Below are 19,419 nucleotides of genomic sequence, written 5' to 3' on the forward strand. Positions count from 1 at the left end.
GTCTCAGGTCAAGGAAATTGAAGACCCCAGAATCAAAACCTGACCAAAAGACCCTACTACCGATTAAAAAATAATAATAATACAAAAAAGGAAAAGGAACCTATATAGCATATATAGCGGGTAGCCAAATCTTAAGGTAAAAAACCAAACAAAACAAAACACATCTTATTAATATTGAATCAAACAACACTCTGATTGCACTATCGGTAATGCTATTAAGCCAAGTAATTGTTTAAATATATGAATTGTGAGGATTCAATGTTAACTTTGATTTATATGCAATGCCAAGGGCAGTGTCGAGGAAACTTGTCAAAAATAACTAGAAATACCTTATTGGGCGGACAATATTCATAACCTCATATTTTGCTTGTTTTTCTGAATTTCCACATTATAAAAGTATTTCTTAGTACATCATCAGTTCAACTCTAGTTGAATGGTTAATTACATTTCTTCTCAAATTGATATTGATAGTTCTTTTTTTCAATCCTATTCCTGGACTAGATTAACCTTACCCACAAACTGCCTACAGAAACTGTTCTGCACTATGATTTTCTTGGGCATAATGGGTCCCAGTGTGCACGCTGTTTGTCTCACTGGCTTCCAGAGATGCCCAGAATGCTTGTGTCTTCCTTTCTTTAAGGACCAAATGTTCTTGACATGTCACTGTTAGTACTCTCATTTAGATCTCCTGTTCCTGGTTCCTTGCCATTTCATTAGAACATCTTATTAAAAAGACAGTACTCAAAGTTACATGCAGGATATTGATGGAAAACCACCATTGTGTGGCATGGCATTTTTAGCCTGAGGCAAACATTCAATCTATTTTTTAATAGTTCCGTGTGACTGCAGGCAGGTAAGTGGATTCTATATCCATACACCCCAAACCGAAATTTTAATAGTTGAATATTTTAAATGGCTAAGAGTTTGAAGCATATTTAATTAGATCATGATATGAAAGATTTATTTAAATAAAATGTCCTCAAGACAGTTGTTAAAATTTTTTATAACACTCAAGGGGCTCCTGGGTGGCTCAGAGGCTTAAGCATCCGACTTCAGCTCAGGTCATGATCTCATGGTTCGTGGGTTTGAGCCTCACGTCAGGCTCTGTGCTGACAGCTCGGAGCCTGGAGCCTGTTTTGGATTCTGTGTCTCCCTCTCTCTCTGTCCTTCCTCCGCCCGTGCCCTGTCTCTCTGTCCCTCAAAAAATGAACAAACATTAAAAAGTATTTAAAAATTTTATAACACTCAAGACCAAAGGATATCCATGTAGATTTGTAGTTCATTATAAATCCTGGATTCAGGGCAGCTTTACCACAATCAATACTCACAACCCATTTCAGGTAGAACTATGATATATCTCATACTATGATATAGGTTCTGCTCTAGGATCCCATTTTATAGGGAAGGAAAATGAAGCTTATAAAGTTTAGGTCATTTTCCCACAGTGTGACAGGTTGTATCAGGCAGTCTATCTTCAGAGGCACTGGTGGTTACTGTATCAATAAAGCATGTTCTTTCTTATGTCACAAAAAACTGTAAGAAGCAGAATACTCCGACTGTCTTTGTGTGCTCTAGTTTCCTAACCAAAGCACTATTGACATTTTGGACCAAACATTTTGTTCGGGGTTGGGGATCTACATCGTAGGATGTTTATCAGCATCTTTGGCCACTACCCACTAGATGCCAGGAGCACCCTGCTCCCCGTTGTGACAACCAAAAATATCTCCAGACAAAATTTCACGTGGTTGAGAACCACTACCGGTTTAATAGAATCTACCATAATAACGTGACTGATTTCGAATAGAAATGTTTTCTTTAAAAACATGCTATTGTTTAAGGATGAAACATAACAAAAATTAACAAATGAATACCTGTATATCCCTTCTGTATGTATTTAAAGAGAAAATACAGGGGTGCCTGAGTTGGTTAAGTGTCTGACTTCGGCTCAGTCATGATCTCACGGTTCGTGGGTTCCAGCCCCACGTTGGGCTCTGTGCTGACAGCTCGGAGCCTGGACCATGCTTTGGATTCTGTGTCTCCCTCTCGCTCTGCTCCTCCCCTGCTCGCGCTCTGTCTCTCTCTCAAAAATAAATACACATTAAAAAAATTAAAAGGAAAATAGAAAGAGAAGAAAGAGTGTCTCATTTATTATATATACAAAAATGTATCACTTTGTTGCTCCTTTTATTATTATGGGCGATGATAGTGCATTGACGTCTCTGACATCTTTTCATATTATATGGGTAACTTTTTCAGTGTGTTAAGATATGTGATTTTGTCAGATTGTTAGGGACCCAGAACCCCTTTGACTTTAAAGATGTTATATTTAAATACAGACCCATATAAAAATAATTATGTTGTGCTTCTATATGGTTTATTGAATTAGACACAAATTAACAATTTTTCTGAGATAATTTGATTTTTGGTTTCAGAAGATTTTGGTATTATTTTTGTTAGCATACAGTTCAAGTTTTTAGGCAAACAATTGTCTAATAAAAGTTTAATATTGGAAAGCACTATATTAACTAAAAGTTTAAAACATTGTTTTTTCAGCCTCTACCACCTGGCAAGTCAACACATTAACATATCTTTGTTTTATCCAGATTCTTTCTCATATCTATTTAGAAGTAATTATTTCAAGTATTTGCTGAATAGGGATAGAAATATAGAGAGACATGTAAGTATTAAACACATACAAGAGTAAACTTTGTGCTATGTGGAATCCTTGTTAAAGGAACTAGAAATGTGGGCAAAATAAAAATGAGAAAATAGACATTGGCAGTCTGGATTCTAACTCCAAACTCTTTGTCTTTCAATTTCCAGCAGCTGAAATCTCTATCCAGTTCTTACACTGTTAGCTGCACTGTTTGGAATCTACCCTACACAAGAGGGTCCAGATTCAGGCAGATATTTGGGTCTGTACACAGTTGATACTCCACCTTTTTTACAGATTTGGAGCTTCCTTTTTTGGCTCAGTTCTTTGAAGTTTTTCCTCCTTCCCTGTCTAGAGGCTGTGAGAGCCCTGAACTCTGTGCCCTGGTTCTTCATGAGAGTATCACAGTAAGTTTCTTCCTAAATTTCAGTGCTCATGGTGTCACCCGGCACGTTCTGTCAGGCAAAAAGCCATAAAAAAACAAAAAAAAAATCTTAGCAAATTGCCTCAGTGCCTTCACTTGAGCCAATTTCTCCCTGATCTGGGTTGCTTTCCATTGGCTTTGCGGAGTTTTTGTTTGTGTATTTTCTTTTGAAGTTTTTTTTTTTTTTTCAGTTCCTAGTCACTACCCAAGTGAGGACTAGTCCCATAAAAGCTCCATGATCAAGAGCCAGTGTGCCAACACCTTCAGGATTTAAGGTGCAGCCCAGGCTCCAAATCTGAAAATGTATAGTTTTCTTGTTCTTTTTTTTTTTTTTTTCTTCCAGTCTTGCTGATCTAAGAGCATATTTAACTGTCTTAAATGTACCTACTTTTGGCTAATGGAATTGCATGCCTTACTGATCATAAGTTGTAGAGTATTTTATTTGTGCTAATTTACATAATTTGCTGATTAAACTACATATTTAATCTGTTGACCTTTATACATATCTTACTTACACAGGCATCTAATCAAAGCATATACTTAACTGGATGGTGTTTATATCTTACAAACTTATTTATCCCTTATCAACCTCTGAAATACCAGAGACAAGGGCCACATGCTCTTTGCTAAGCAGGAGTCGAATATTTTCTTCTTTCAAAACTGCATACTTATTGTTTGATTTGGTTAATTCTTATCTTCATTTCCTTGAGTTCTATTGCATTAATTTGTCTTTTTCTTTTACTATTTTTTCTCCCTTCTGTTTTCATTAGCTTTATATCTTTAGGGCTGTCTCTCTTTATGCCATATTCTGATCAATAATAAATACAGGAAAACCTTGGTTTGTGAGCATTATGTGTTCTGGAAACATGTTTGTAATCCAAAGCACTTGCATGTCAAAGCAAATTTCCTCGTAAGAAATAATGGAAACTCAGATGATTCGTTCTACATCCCCAAAATATTCATATAAAAATAATTACAATGCTGTAATATAATTCACAATAATAAAATTTTTAAAAAGATAAACAAATTAACCTGTACTTACCTTTGAAAACCTTCGTGGCTGGTGTGAGGGAGACACGAGAGATGAGGGTTATTGTGTAGGACGACTTTCACTAACAGATGTTGACTACATTCAGTATTAATAAACTCGTATCATATGCTGTATTTAATGGAACTGTCAATAAGACAGCAGACAAAAGGTCTATATCTGCAGGATGCCCAACCTAGAATGAAGCAAAGCATTGTTAAGCTCACTCTTGAATGGAAAAGCAAAGGACTGTCCATAGGTGCTTTGAAGTGACAAAAAAAAAAAAACAACAACAAAACACTAGTGCTAGTCGTGGGCACCTTCCAACATTCTGAAAAATCACTGATTTCTGCCAAACACCATGGCCTGCGACCAAGCATCCAAGCATAGGAGACAATCATCCATAATCCCACAGCAAGAGAGAGAGAGAGAGAAGAACCATTGGCTCAGTTGTGATCACGTAACATTTGATGGCACGTACCACTCGTATTGCAAGACATCATTCGTTTTTCAAGTGAAAATTTTTTAGAAATATTTGCTCGTCTTGGGGCGCCTGGGTGGCTCAGTCGGTTAAGCGTCCGACTTCGGCTCAGGTCATGATCTCACAGTCCGTGAGTTTGAGCCCCATGTCGGGCTCTGTGCTGACAGCTCAGAGCCTGGCGCCTGTTTCAGATTCTGTGTCTCCCTCTCTCTCTGCCCCTCCCCTGTTCATGCTCTGTCTCTCTCTGTCTCAAAAATAAAAAAACGATAAAAAAAAATTTGCTCGTCTTGCAGAACACTTACAGAACAAATTACTCGCAATCCAAGGTTTTACTGTATATCGTTGATGAGCTCCAAGATATATGGGGCTAAAATCTTCCCCCTGGAAATTTTAATGAAAACATGATTTTGCACAGGTTGGGGAGTCTGATTTGTTCAGTCTTTCCTCTGATTTAGAACTGCCTTTTAATATATATTTTTATATTCAGTAAAAATTCCCAAATTTGGTATGTACTCTAGTAGGGGAGAGAGGTAAGGAAAGACACAATTGTAATATGACAAGTAAATGTTATGCGCTTAATGTGAGGTAGTTTGCACATGGGAGGGACAATTAACCCATAGTTGTATAGGAAAAAAAAATATATATATATATAAAACTGGAAGTTGGCTTTATAAGCTGACTCTTGAAAGAAATCTGGTTGTCTCAATAATATAAATTTATTGACCTAACATTTTGGTATCTGACATTTTCTTCTGTGTGATATTCTTTTAAAAAGAGAAATGTTAACTAAGTAAACAAAGTAATGTTAAGGGCCTCAGCCATTAGCATATTTTCTTAAAACGTGTGAAATCTTTATTCCTTATATATGTGAAATTAACATTGAAGTTAATTAATTGACCAATGCCAAGAGCTAGATTCTGGCAGATTTGGACTTGGTTTTGAGACTGCATTATTAGACTTCAATGTGACTAGACAGAGTTTCTTGCCTAATAATAAAAATTAAAAAATCAAGTTTAAAGATAGACGATGGATTGTTAGATGAAATAGCTCAGAAAAGAGAAAGGAAGACCATTTACAAATGACAGTTCCAAGATTTTGAATGGGTAAATAGGATTCAAACCCAGGACCTTTGACTGAATTATTTATTAATTCATGTCAGTGTGCCATACTGTCAATTCTATTTTGAAGACCTATTTCTTAACTTCATAAACCACAATTCCCCATAAAATTACACTATTTGAGGGGCATCTGAGTGGCTCAGTTGGTTAAGTGTCCGACTCTAGCTCAGGTCATGATCTCACAGTTCCTGAGTTTGAGCCCCATGTTGGGCTCTGTGCTAAAGAATTGTGTCTCCTTCTCTCTCTGCCCCTCCCCTACTTGTGATCTCTTTCTCTCTCCAAAATGAATAAACATTAAAAAAATTAGAAAGGAGTATAGTATTTGATGTCTATATTATATATCTATTTTTGATCAATTTAATTTAGAATATTATTCAAAATGCAGAACAATTTTGCAGATAGTCCACAGTCCCTCAAGTTCCTCACACCCAATTTCCACTCATATTAACATCTTAAATTAGCATGGTACATTTGTTATAATAGTGAACCAATAATTATATATTATCATTAACTAAACTTATTACTTGAGTCAGGTTTTATAAGTTTTTACTTGTTATCTTTTTCTGTTCTGGGATCCCATCCAGAATACTACACTTAGTAAGCATGTTTCTTTGGGCTCCTTTACCTGTGACAATTTCTCAGACCATCTTTGTTTTTGATGACTTTTATGGTTATGAGGAGTAGTGGTCATCTTTTATAGAATGTCCCTTAATTAAGATTTGTCTGATATATTTCTCATGATTTGAAAGGGAGTCTGTGTGCTAGGGAGGCAGACCACAGCAATAATGTGTCATTATCATCACATCATATCAAGTATGCATACTGTCAGTGTAACTTAGCACTATTAATATTGATTTTGATGAGTTGGCTTTGATTTTGATGATGGCATTCATAAGATTTTTCCACTGTAAAGTTACTTTCCCCTCCCCCCTTTTCTATATTACACTTTTTGAAAGGAAGTTATCATTTGCATTCCACTCTCAAACAGTGGGGAGTTCTATTTTCTCTCCTTGAGGAATGAATATCTATATAAATTATTTGAAATTCTCCTGCATAGGAGATTTGTCTAGAATCCTCATTTTACTTATTAATTCATTTGTTTCTATCAGTATAGACTCATGAATATTTATTTTATATTTTAGAAAATAAGCAAATACTACTTTATCGCGGTGCTCAAATTATTCCAACTTTGGCTATCATGAACTCTACCGGTGGCTCCTTTATCCCTTTTAAAATATCCCCATCGTATGTGTGTGTGTGTGTGTGTGTGTGTGTGTGTGTGTGTGTGTGTTGAACACCTCCTTATTTTCTGATACCACAAGATACTCAGAGCCATCTTGTACATTTTTTGCTCCTGGCCTAGAATAAGCTACTTTTCCATGAAGCCCCAGTTGTTTTTACTAAAGAATGATATTATAAATCAGTATCTGGGTGCTACATTAGGTATGCTTGTTGCTCTCAGAATGTCATTGCTTCTAGGTGTAGGAAGCTGATTTAGCAAGGAAGTATACGTGAGTGTACTAACACGTGTGTATACACATATATATAAAATATTGCTATATCTAACAGTCTGTATCTGCATTAAGGAAAATATGAATTAATACTGACGTCTCCACTCTGATCCTTTGCTATGTGGATCACTTTACCCTCCTCTTGTTGTCTATAGACACCAATTGTAATAGAAACTTAGCTCCCGCCATCTGCCATCCATTTAATTGTTCAATTCCAGTACATATGTATAGCAGTGTCAAAATTCTTAACCAAAACCCAAAACCCGCCGTGGAAGCAACTATATCAACTATGGTACAGTGCTTATATTCAGCATAATGTTCATCACTGAAGATATACAGATGACGAATCGCACTCGATCTATTCAACTCCGCCCTTAGGGAAGGATTATTTGCAAAGCACGTATCTGGTACAGAGAAAGCAGATGTTGACTCACATAGTCATCTGATCTTTTAAAGATTCAAAGGCAACTGAAGAAAGAAAGGATAGTCTTTTCAACAATTGGTGCTAGGATACTTGGTCGTCCGTGGAAAAATAAACGTAGACATGGAACTTTCATAAAACAGCCTTTATTATGTTGTAATTTTATTCTATATGTAACAATTTTTCTCAGCTTTTTGGTTTTTAATATGCAAATGTATTTATTTAGTCTTCATTTGAAAGGCATTTTGTTGGATACAAGATTATTGAGTGATAGGGTTTTTGTTTGGGGGTTTTTCTGGTTTCTTTTGCTTTTTACTTTCAGCATTTTGAATACGCTGTCTTGTTGCTTCATGGCCCTGTTGTTTTCAGGTACTCAGCTGTTGGTTTTTTTGTGCTTCCTTTTGTGCATAAGTCATTTTTCTCTTGCTTCTTTCAAGATTTTGTCTTGGGTTTTCAGTATATTGACCATGATGTGTCTGAGTATGGATCTCTCTCCCTCTTGGACTTGATGGTGGCTTCTTGGATGTGTAGATTAATGTTTTTAACTGTTTGAGAAAGTGTTCAGTCATTTTATTTTCAAGTAATATTCTTCTACCTTTTAATCTCCTGTAATTCCAGTACTTGTATATGGGAGTACTTAGGGAGTTCCGCATTTTTCTGAAACCTCTGCTGATTTTTCCTCATTCATTTATTTCTCTGTTCTTCAGATTGCATAGCATGTTTTGAAAATCTTCAGGTTTACTGTATCTCTTCTCCATGAACTTCAGTGTACTGTTGAGCTATACTGCTGTGAATTTTTTATTTCAGGAATTACTCTTTTCAACTACAGAATATCTATTTGATTATTTAATAATTTCTATTTCTTGGGGCACCTGGGTGGCTCAGTCGGTTAAGTGTCTGACTTCGGCTCAGGTCATGATCTCACGGCTTGTGAGTTTGAGCCCCACATTGGGCTCTGTGCTGACAGCTTGGAGCCTGGAGCCTGTTTCTGATTCTGTCTCCCTCTCTGCTCCTCCCCTGTTCATGCTCATTCACGTAGTCTCTCTCTCTCTCTCTCTCTCTCAAAAAAATATAAATAAATAAATAAATAAATAAATAAATAAATAAATAAAACGTTAAATTTTTTTTAATAATTTCTATTTATTTACAGATATTTTTTATTTAAGGAGACATTGTCAAAAAACCTTCCTTTAATGTTTTAGGAATGGTGTCTTTTAGTTCTTTGAGCTATATTTATAGAATCTGCTTTATAGTCTATCTGCTAAGTTCACCATCTTGTCTCCTTCAAAGATAGTTTCTAATGCCTGCTTTTTTCCTGTGTAAAGATCACACTTTTTCTGTGCCAACATGTATCTCAAAATCTTATAACTTTAATTGAAAACTGGACATTTTGATAATAATTGTAGTAACTGTGTATAATGATTTTGCCTGGTCCTTTTGTAACCTATGGGAGAGTCTGCATTGTGTGAATGGAGGTCTTGGTCCTTCAATTCCTAAGAAGATTTACATGGGGATTCACTCTAGAATAAAGACAACCAGAAGGAAAGTAGCAAGGGCAAAGCAGTTTATTAAAGTGAAAGTACACTCTCAAGGTGGGAGAGGGGCAGGTTCCTGAGGCGGAACAGGTCCTAGGTTGTTTTGGGATTGGATATTTGTTATGTTTCTCTGAGCTGGGAGTTGTTGTGACTTATGGTGGGGTGGTCTCTTATGGAAGCTGCTTCCAATCATTTGGGGGACTCATCCCACAGGTAGGAAGGGGGAGTTTTAGGCCCTACAAGGTTTGTACCAGAACGATCATGGCAACCTTTCTCCATGGTAGGGTGGGGACTATAATCGCAAGCAGATGCATTATAATGAGTCTAGGGATCACCCTGGGCAGGGGTGGAAGAGGAGACCACATACTCTGTACCTGTGGCTCTTGATCTGTCAGCCCCAAGGTCTTGGAAGCCACAAGCTCAGGATGTTGTGTCCCCATATTCTAATGTGTAACCTATTTAGCACCTGTCCTTGCCTCCAGCTCATGTCTCTGTCCAGGGACCTGAGACTCTGTCTCTGGGTACTCCTTCCACTGTTCCTGTTTACCTTCTACCTAACACTTTATTTGTTTAGATACTTAGATGAATTAATTCTGCGAAGTCTATTTCCCTTGTCTATTGTACGGCCTCTAATGTTCTACTAGAGTTATTTTTCTCCTCTCTTCCTTCCTCCTTCCCTCCCTTCCTCCCTCCCTCTCTTTCTTTCTTTCTTTCTTTTCTTTCTTTCTTTCCTTTTTTTTCTTTTCCTTCCTTTTCTTTTCTTTTCTTTTTTAAATTTTTGATAGAATGGACTACAGGTTGTCCCTCAACCAACATAAGACATTGTCAGAAGTTTTATTGATGTCTCTTCATCAGTCTTATTTTTCCCTTTACCATTTGACTTTTGTAGCTTGCAGACTACTATGTCAGTTCTTGACCATAATTAGTAAAAGTAAGCTCATCTTTTCTTCTGAAATAATTTCATCTGTATTGTTGATGACTATAATCTATTTGTTATTAGAGAACTGTTGTTCTTAAGTTACAGACAAGAATTTTAGTCCAAGTACTCCCGATCTTTCTCTATTTCCTACCATTGCATTATGCATTTACAGAGAAATGGTATTTTTGTTGTTGTTGTTGTTTTTCACTATTATGTCCTCAGGAACTAGGGGACTGTCAGCTCAAAACAGATGAACAAGTTTTGTTGAGTAAATGGATTAGCATTCTTCACTATCCTTTTCTATACTATTTTAATATTAAGTGTGTGTCTCCTTTCATAAAGCCACTTTGTGAGAATTATTATAAATATTCAGATATTAGTGTGAAATTCTAAATATTAGACTTTGAAACAATGTCTTTACCAAGTATATTATATTTCTGTGACTGCAGTTTTTTAGAGTAGTCACTGATTATCAAAGGGATCACTTTTTTACTCTTTTTAAGGTTCCATAAATACGTGAATGTCAACTCTTGCATGGTTGCCTTTTATGTCTTAGAGGAACAGCTTTTGAGACTAATATGAGGTAAATGTGATAAGGGGTGTCAGCTGGTGTAAGCTATGATATGCCACCTAGGAATGACTGCCTTTAACCTTTACAGAGATGTATTGGACTAAAGAAAATTATCCCAACCAAAGACATACCTCCTTTGAGGGGGCAACCTGCATTCAGTGGCTGATAAATGCAGTGGTTAAAGTCCTGCTCTCTAACCCCAGCTCAAAGACTATTCAGAAGTGCCATCCAGTCTCCTAATGTCTCTGGATTTAGGTGAGAACTTCATTTAAAGTACATCACAACTAAGCCGCTCTCTCTCCTAATGCTGCCCTTTCCTCTTACATTTTGTAGATACTGACTGAAGGAGTACAAACGTATAAACATCCTGCAAATGCATCTGTACCTCAGTATGTTCAGGGTAACCCAACCTCTAACAGCGCCCCTTTCTATAGTCAAAATTGATCAGTTAAATTTTTGTACTTTTACACAATAGAATATTATGGACCATTTAAATTAGTTACATATGTGTCTCCGTCTCTATTACTATATTTATACATATTACTATATTTATACATACACTTTGTAGTGATTATGTGCTATTTTTTTGTTTTTGTTTTTGTTTTTGTTTAAATTTTTTTTTTCAATGTTTATTTATTTTTGGGACAGAGAGAGACAGAGCATGAACGGGGGAGGGGCAGAGAGAGAGGGAGACACAGAATCGGAAACAGGCTCCAGGCTCCGGGCCATCAGCCCAGAGCCTGACGCGGGGCTCGAACTCCCGGACCGCGAGATCGTGACCTGGCCGAAGTCGGACGCTTAACCGACTGCGCCACCCAGGCGCCCCTATGTGCTATTTTTTAATAAGACAAAATATATTCACAATGCCATAATACTTTAAGTTTGTTTATTTTGAAAGAGAGAGAGAGGGAGGGAGAGAGGGAGAGAGTGAGCGAGCAGGGGAGGGGTAGAGAGAGAGGGAGAGAGAATCCCAAGCCGGCTCCATGCTGCCAGCTCAGAGCCTGATGTGTGGCTTGATCTCACAAACCATGAGATCATGACCTGAGCCCAAATCAAAAGTTGGACACTTAACCAACTGAGTCACCCAGGTGCCCCTAATTTTTTTTTTAATGATGATGATAATTGCTGTGCAATGAAGTGTTGCCCCCTCCCCAGTTCACGGGTTGAAGCCCCCTAATCCCCAGTCTGATAGTATTTGGAGACAGGTCCTTTAAGGAGAAATAAGGTTAAGTGGTGTCCTAAGGGTAGAACCTGAATCCAAAAGGACTACTGTCCTTATAAGAAGAGGAAGAGACACCAGGAGATTGCATACACTGAGAAAGGGTGTGTGAGGACAGAGTGGGAAGTCATCTGTCTGCAAGCCAGGAGAGTGGCCTTATCAGAAACCAGTTCTGCCAGGGTCTTAATCTTCCACTTCCAGTCTCTACAACTGTAAGAAAAAAAGTTTCTGTTGTTTAATCCATCAAGTCTGTGGTGTTCTGTTATGGCAGCTTTGGTAGATTAATGCAACAAAGATACCCTCTAGGTTAAAAAAAAAAATACAAAGATGATGATGATAATGCCATGATGAGGAATACTTTATTTAAATTTTGTAAGTGTTCTTGGTTAAGTTCTGTGAATGGAACTTCCAAAAAGGCATTTAAGGTTGAAATGCAATTAATGGTTTATTCAGATGACAACTGATCATCTTAAAAATATGATTCTTCATTTAGGAACATATTTCAGTATTTATTTCAACATGTCTCTTTTTTTTTTGTTCTTTTACCCTCTACATAGCTCGTACTTCTTCAAAATTATTATTTGGTTTAATCTTATATATCTGATTTTTTAGAGACCATTATGAATTTGCTGTAAATATCATATTTTTCACTTTTTATTATTAATCCTTTCATTGATTATATGAGTCAAACAATAAAAGAATATTAAGGTTACGTGGGGTGCCTGACTGGCTCAGTTGGCTAAGTATCTGACTCCTGATTTTGGCTCAGGTCACGATCTCATGGTTCATGAGTTCAAGCCCGGTGTCAGGCTCTGCACTGTCAGCATGGAGTCTGCTTGGGATGCTTTCTCACTCTCCCTCTCTCTCTGCCCCTCTCCTGCTCTCTCTTTTTCTCTCTGTTTTTAAAGTCATAGTATATCATGAAACTAATTAATTTAATGTTATGTATTTGCACTACATTGCTTGTAATCTTGTTGTCATGTTGGTTCCTCTTATTGTTGTTGCTTTGTTTTTGTCATGGTTGGAATATGTCTGGTGTTAGTACTGCCTATTTCGGGAGCACTGTTGTTATTAGCAGTTAGATAAGTTGATAGTGTTCATTGAATATTTTAAGATTTTCCTCAAAATACCGGCATAAAATATTTCATGGTGTAATGACTATTATGGCAATATTACCAAAAGGTTGTTAGTCACATCAGTGTTTTCATGGATATCAGGAATTATAATATTTTCCTGTACAATTATCCTCTAAGTTTGTGGTAATGTTTTAAACAGGCAGAAAAAAAGGAGGTTTCTGTTTAGCATTAAATGTGCAAACGCCAAGAACATGAGTTCTGCTGCACTGAAAAGGTACACTCAGTCTGTTATGTCTAACCAATTGTCAGTGCGTCACCAGAAATGGTTGAATTGTCAAAACAGATCCATGTAAGTCACAGGTTTTCCCCAACACTGGCATTTGCTAATGATTAGTAGAGAATGAAAACAACCAAGAAATAGCCACAAGCCCATCATCATTCTTGAGAAGTTTCAGATTTCCAAAAGCCTCTTTTGGCACACTGGGATATAGTTCTATTTCAAAGTGACCAAGGCAACTCCGTGCGGTACAGCTGAACACAAGGAAGCCACTTGGTTTGGGGCTCTTTTTGGTTTTTGTACGTTGACTCTCATGTAGCTAAAGGACCTATGTGACTTGCCTGCACTGATCACTTGAAAATTTTCGTTGTTAATGCAGCTGCATCCCATAAATCCAAATCATGGCTTCATGACTACTAAACAACCGAGTTACACAAGAACTTAGAGAAGAACCTAAAAGCTTCTTATCAGAGCTCTGGAGGGGGTCTAAAAGGTAGATTCCCTAAGGATGGAGGAAGGAATTTAGAGACTGAATACTAACTGTTTTCTTCCTAGTTGCCACGTGAAACTGAACCTCATTTCTTAAGAGAAGAGAGAAATTCAGATTTTTATGTGTAATGTCCTATGTATAATCCTGGCTGAAATTTTGTGTAGGATTTAGTCCATAAGCTGCCAGATCGCTTCTTCTATTGAAGATACAGTGAGGCCCTTTTCCCTCTCCTACTGTTTTCCTGAAGCCAACTCGATGATCAAGTAATAATTTGCACGCTGAAAAACATTGCGAGGCCATTATTTAACAATTTAATAATGGCATTTGTCTTCCATAAGAGAAAGCAGACGAAGGGGTGAAATAATAAGGAGATATGTTATGACAAAAAATAGGACGTCCAGAGGCAGGACAATTCAGAGATCTGATGACTCAGCTACTTGGCAAAGCCTTCGCTCCACTCGAGCTTGTCTCCTGCCTTTTCCCTGTGTTTCATGAGGTTCTCAGGGCTCCTTCCTTACAGGATGGCAAAACGTAGCACAAAAGGATCGTCACGGGGTTATGTGAAATAAGAGTGAAATAAAAACTTTTCAGAAGCATCTAGAAGCCTTTCTGATATCTCAGTGGCCAAAATTGTAACATATGTCTCCGCCTGAATCAATCCATCACTTGATGAGAGGGTTGACACTACTCCAACTGCCATAGAGCAGTAGAGATAGAAAGGTGAACTTTTGAGGCTATCAAGGGATCCTGTCTCCAATGAAGGACATGCCCCCTCACCAGGTGCAGTGAGTTAGGCGGAAAAAAAAAAGCAACATCAATTTCATATCCTTCTGATATCAATTACTGTCTTGTCCAGTACCACCCAACTTCCAGATGATTTACTCATTTTTAAAACCTGTGGGTTTCTTCCCTCAAGATGCCATCGTGCTACAATATGTCATCAAATCATTGCCTTGAATAAATTAGAAAAAATTTCCTCTCTCTATCTTCATATGTCACAGCAATGTTTTTGGAATAGAATAGATGCCTTGACATTTACCAGCATTATGTTTGCCAATGTACTTTTAAATTATATGATGGTACAGAATGTGATACTATCCTCTGTAGCCTTTGGCACAGTATTACACATAGAAGGAACCTGACATATATTAATTGAATGATTTAAATATCAAATTGTTAACAGTCTGAAATAGGTTTGCTGTTTACATTTGATATGTGTCCCTTCAAAACTGGTTTCAATTTCCCAGATATACTAAAACCCTTTTATTTCTGCCCCTGCTAGAAATTTACATCTTTTCAGAATACTTCATTTTTAAAATATATTCTCCATTGCTGCTATTTTCCTATATTGTACTCTTTAGTAATGTATTTTAAAATATATAAGAATTGGTTCACATGATCGTAGAGGCTGACAGTTCCCAAGGTCTGAAATCTCTGCAGTCAACAAGCAAAAGACCCAAGAGATCCGATGGTAACACCCTGAATAATGTTTAACCAAATATCTAAGTATCTCATGGTCCAGTCAAGTTCACATATAAAGTTAACCATCCCTATAAGTCTTGTTTCGTTATGATTATGCTCTGAGAGAACATTACAAATTTACTGGGAAATTAAAAGTTGAATGTCTTTCTAGCTGAGTTAATCATGCCAATACAAATTTAATTTTGTTAATAAAATTATGCACATAATCTGAAAACAAAGGCAGTCACTGCTATAGCACAAGGCATGTATTTTGAATCAATATTTTTTAAATATTTAGCTTAGCTTATTCATATTATTCTAAGTATATCTAATGTAAATTTGTTTATGTGTGTAACTTATTTTTCTTTCAAAATGTTACTTGTGAGGGTAAAAGCCTTGGAAAACTCTCTCAGGATACAGTTAGATCTTACAAAATATAGCAAAGGATTTATATCACAACTGTCATGACTCACAATTTCAAGTATTCTCTACTACATCTTCTGTCCCATTTTCAAATACCACCATATAAGATTTTCTCTTTAGTCCTTTGATTATATTTAGCTGTATGTGAGTGGTAGAGAATAAGAGAGGGTAAGTTAACCATCCCAATACGCAGCATATTATCTACTGCATTCTAATTCTATATTGATATGAAACTGAAAAAAAAATAACAAAACAACTAGATTTAGTAAAGCAAAATAGAGATTTTGGGAGGACTTCTCAGAAAAGCTAAAATATTTGTTAGCTGGAAAAAATACCTAAATAAGCATGCATTCCCTCAGACAAAAAATCATATATTCAATATAGTATTTTGTACAAACATATATTTATGGAACTATTGCTTGTGCCTATTCTCACAGAGAAAATTTGGGTTAAAAACAAAATCAGTTTAAAAGCATCTTATTTCTTTGTATATTTTCAATTTATTTGATCCTGGGAACAGTAACCACACTACATCACAAGTATAAGTCATTTGGGAGAAAAAAATGACTAGAAATGCAATAATGATAGCAATGTTTCCCAATAATTAAGTTGCAGTTTACTACTAGAAGTCGAGAGACAGAAAGGGTCCAACATATTATCCACAGTGTTCATGATCAAAAACTATTTCACTGTTGCTAAAGAAGCTACATAAAAATGTTTCCTCTGCTGATATTGAGTGCTACTTTCTTTGCTTTTATTTTTCCTCTTTTTCTACGTGAACATAATGATTTTTTTTTTCTTGTGGCCAAATCATATTGAAAATGTTAGGAAATATTAGGAAGATGTTCATTATGTTTGGAATATGATTTAGATAAAGCATAGGTCTGAAGGCATAAATAGAATCCTCTGGGGGGAGAGACTGAAGAAGCCTTTAAATAAGTGAACTTCTCCAAAATAAGTGAAACTGTATTACCTCTGAAGATGCCAATTTTGATGAAGAAATGTGGAAATGTGTGTCACATTCAGCTGGATTCCAAAGGTAGAAGAAACAAATTAATTTTTAATATAATCAAAAAATGGTAGTCACAGTGGTAGATGTTGTGAAGGCTCAGCATTCGTTTCTAACTGAGCTTATTTTCTCTTAAATTCCACATAGATGGGGCACCTCAGTCGGTTAAGCGGCCGACTTCAGCTCAGGTCATGATCTCGCGCGGTCTGTGAGTTCGAGCCCCACGTCGGGCTCTGTGCTGACAGCTCAGAGCCTGGAGCCTGTTTCAGATTCTGTGGCTCCCTCTCTCTGACCCTCCCCCGTTCATGCTCTGTCTCTCTCTGTCTCAAAAATAAATAAACGTTAAAAAAAATTTAAAAAAAAATAAAATGTAAATAACAGGGGCGCCTGGGTGGCTCGGTGGGTTAAGCGTCCAACTTCGGCTCAGGTCATGATCCCATGGTCCCGGAGTTCGAGCCCCGCGCGGGGCTCTGTGCTGACCGCTCAGAGCCTGGAGCCTGTTTCAGATTCTGTATCTCCCTCTCTCTCTGACCCTCCCCCGTTCATGCTCTGTCTCTCTCTGTCTCAAAAATAAATAAATGTTTAAAAAAGAAAAGAAATTCCACATAGAGAACTGAAGATTGAGAAGAAGCATGAATGGGCTGGTTTGATGATGGACAACTGTTATTCAGAGCAGGCAGGCCAGGTAGTCAAAATGCATTTATCCTAATGAATGTAACAATCAAATCATTACCTTATTCTAATACTGCGTATTTCCCCAGACTTTTCTGGTGTATTATCTCTTCCCCTGCAAAGCTTAGGTTTACAACATGTTGATACAGGAGAAAAAGTCAGGGTGAATATTTTTTTCAATAGAAGAAGCTAAAGATGGACAAAAAGAACGAGTATTATTATATCGTTGAGTATTTTCCTAGATACAATTTTCTGATGAGGAGTAGAAGGTGCTTTTAATAGCAGGACTACATCTCTTGATGATTTCTTGATTCTAGAACCATTCAACTCAAATACGAAAACCAGGAATGGGGATTCCTAAACAGGGGCATGTATAAAATTTAGGGATAATGATACTAGTTGTAAAACTTAAATTTTAAGTTCATGCCATTGTCAAAATATTTCAAATAATTACATGAATAATATTAGATCAATCATAAATCTGTTTCAAAGCTTTGAAATGTTGAAATAGTGTAGACAGCACCATTTCAATGCACATAAGTAGAAAAAAACCCTCTTCTTGCCCAGAAAGAAGTTCAAAATTCCATAACACTGAGATACTTCTTTCAGTTTGAGGAGTTTGCAAATTAAATTCAAGAACTATGTACTCATCGTATAAAAACATATGGAATGAGAAAGAAAGGTCTCTTGTTTCTGATTTCTTTGAACATACACAACTTGTTGCAGTCATAATGACATCTTTGTTCTCCCAGGTAATTGAATTTTTTTTGACAAATTACACATAAAGTATAACATTATTTTAACATGCCTACGAGATGGAGTAATTTGTCAAATATGGTATCACGCAATGCACTCCTTGTAAAATATAGACTTTAAAATGTGTAGTACAGAGTAATAGAGAATGATAGTATTTTTGTGTGTATGAAAGAAAAGAAAGTTTAAAATATTAAAACAGCATGGAACTCATGCCCATTGAGACAATTTAGACTTTGAACACACGCACGCGCACACGCACACACACACACACACACACACACAGGAAAAGTAACAATGAAACTTTGTGTTGTCCTTTATTTTCTTGTTTATTTTGCATAAAGGATACAAAATATCAAACTATGAAGTCAATTATCTCTTAGGTTTTGCACAATTTTCTCTGAATATATAGCTTACATACCTTACAGTATCCCTGTTATTTTGTTTATATTATCAACTGACAGAAGTAGAATTTCTGTTTGTTTCCTTTTAGCCAGGTACTGACAAAACATCCTATAATGTGGATACTTAGTATATAGCACTTGATAAGGAAGATAATGTTCCAATTTAAACTAGAATATAATGCATCCCATTCAGGATTTCCTATTTGCTTTCCTTTTCAAAGAATGACAGTGTTCTCTCACACACTTTATACACTCAGTATACACAGAAACTGTAACATATTCTGAATGATGTTACGGAAATTCAAAATTGTCTGCATAGGATACAGAATGTTATCAAAGTTAGAAAACTCACTGCTGTGCTGTACTCTACTCCGTAGTAGCTAGAAACAGAGACATAGCATTTTCTTCTCAGAGGCAGCCCAAAATGCCACAGATTCAAAGCAAGGAAATAAGATTTCTTTCAAGTATTTTAGAAGGGTTCTTTCCCTTCAAGTTACCAGATTCTGTTGCTAAGAAGGAAGACAGAGAACACCCAGCAGTCTTGCAAATTATACCAATGTTAAAAAAAAAAAAAGTCTCTAAGCTGAAATTAGGTATATCTGATTTTAGGTGATTGCGTTCCCTGCATCTTTTCATTATAGGCAAAATCAAGGCCACAAAAAAATGAGTCAGTCTTTTTATTGTCTTTTTTTATGCAATTTATTTTTTAATTTAATTTTAGTTAGTTAACATACAGTGTGACATTACTTTCAGGAGTAGAATTCAGTGGTTCACCACGTGCATACAACACCCAGTGCTCATCACAAATGTCCTCCCTAACACCTCTTACCCATTTAGGCCAGCTCCCACCCACCTCTCCTCAACAACCCTCAGTTTGTTCTCTATCATTAAGAATCTCTTGTGGTTTGTTTCCTTCTCTTGTCTTCCCCTCTCCCCTTCCCATATGTTCATCTGTTTTGGCAAATGAGTCAGTCT

At 36.6% G+C, this 19,419-nt stretch overlaps 1 pseudogene; it reads left to right on the plus strand.

The window, feature by feature from the left end:
* The first annotated feature begins 1,646 nt into the window (after nt 1–1,646).
* Nucleotides 1,647–19,419, plus strand: part of LOC124508468 (nuclear ubiquitous casein and cyclin-dependent kinase substrate 1-like) — a 41,424-nt pseudogene continuing 23,651 nt past the window's right edge.

Source organism: Lynx rufus, unplaced genomic scaffold, assembly GCF_022079265.1.
Source record: "Lynx rufus isolate CCGP_SWC_20201006 ecotype Redwood Valley unplaced genomic scaffold, mLynRuf1.p SCAF_1, whole genome shotgun sequence".
Classification (NCBI taxonomy): Eukaryota; Metazoa; Chordata; class Mammalia; order Carnivora; family Felidae; genus Lynx; species Lynx rufus.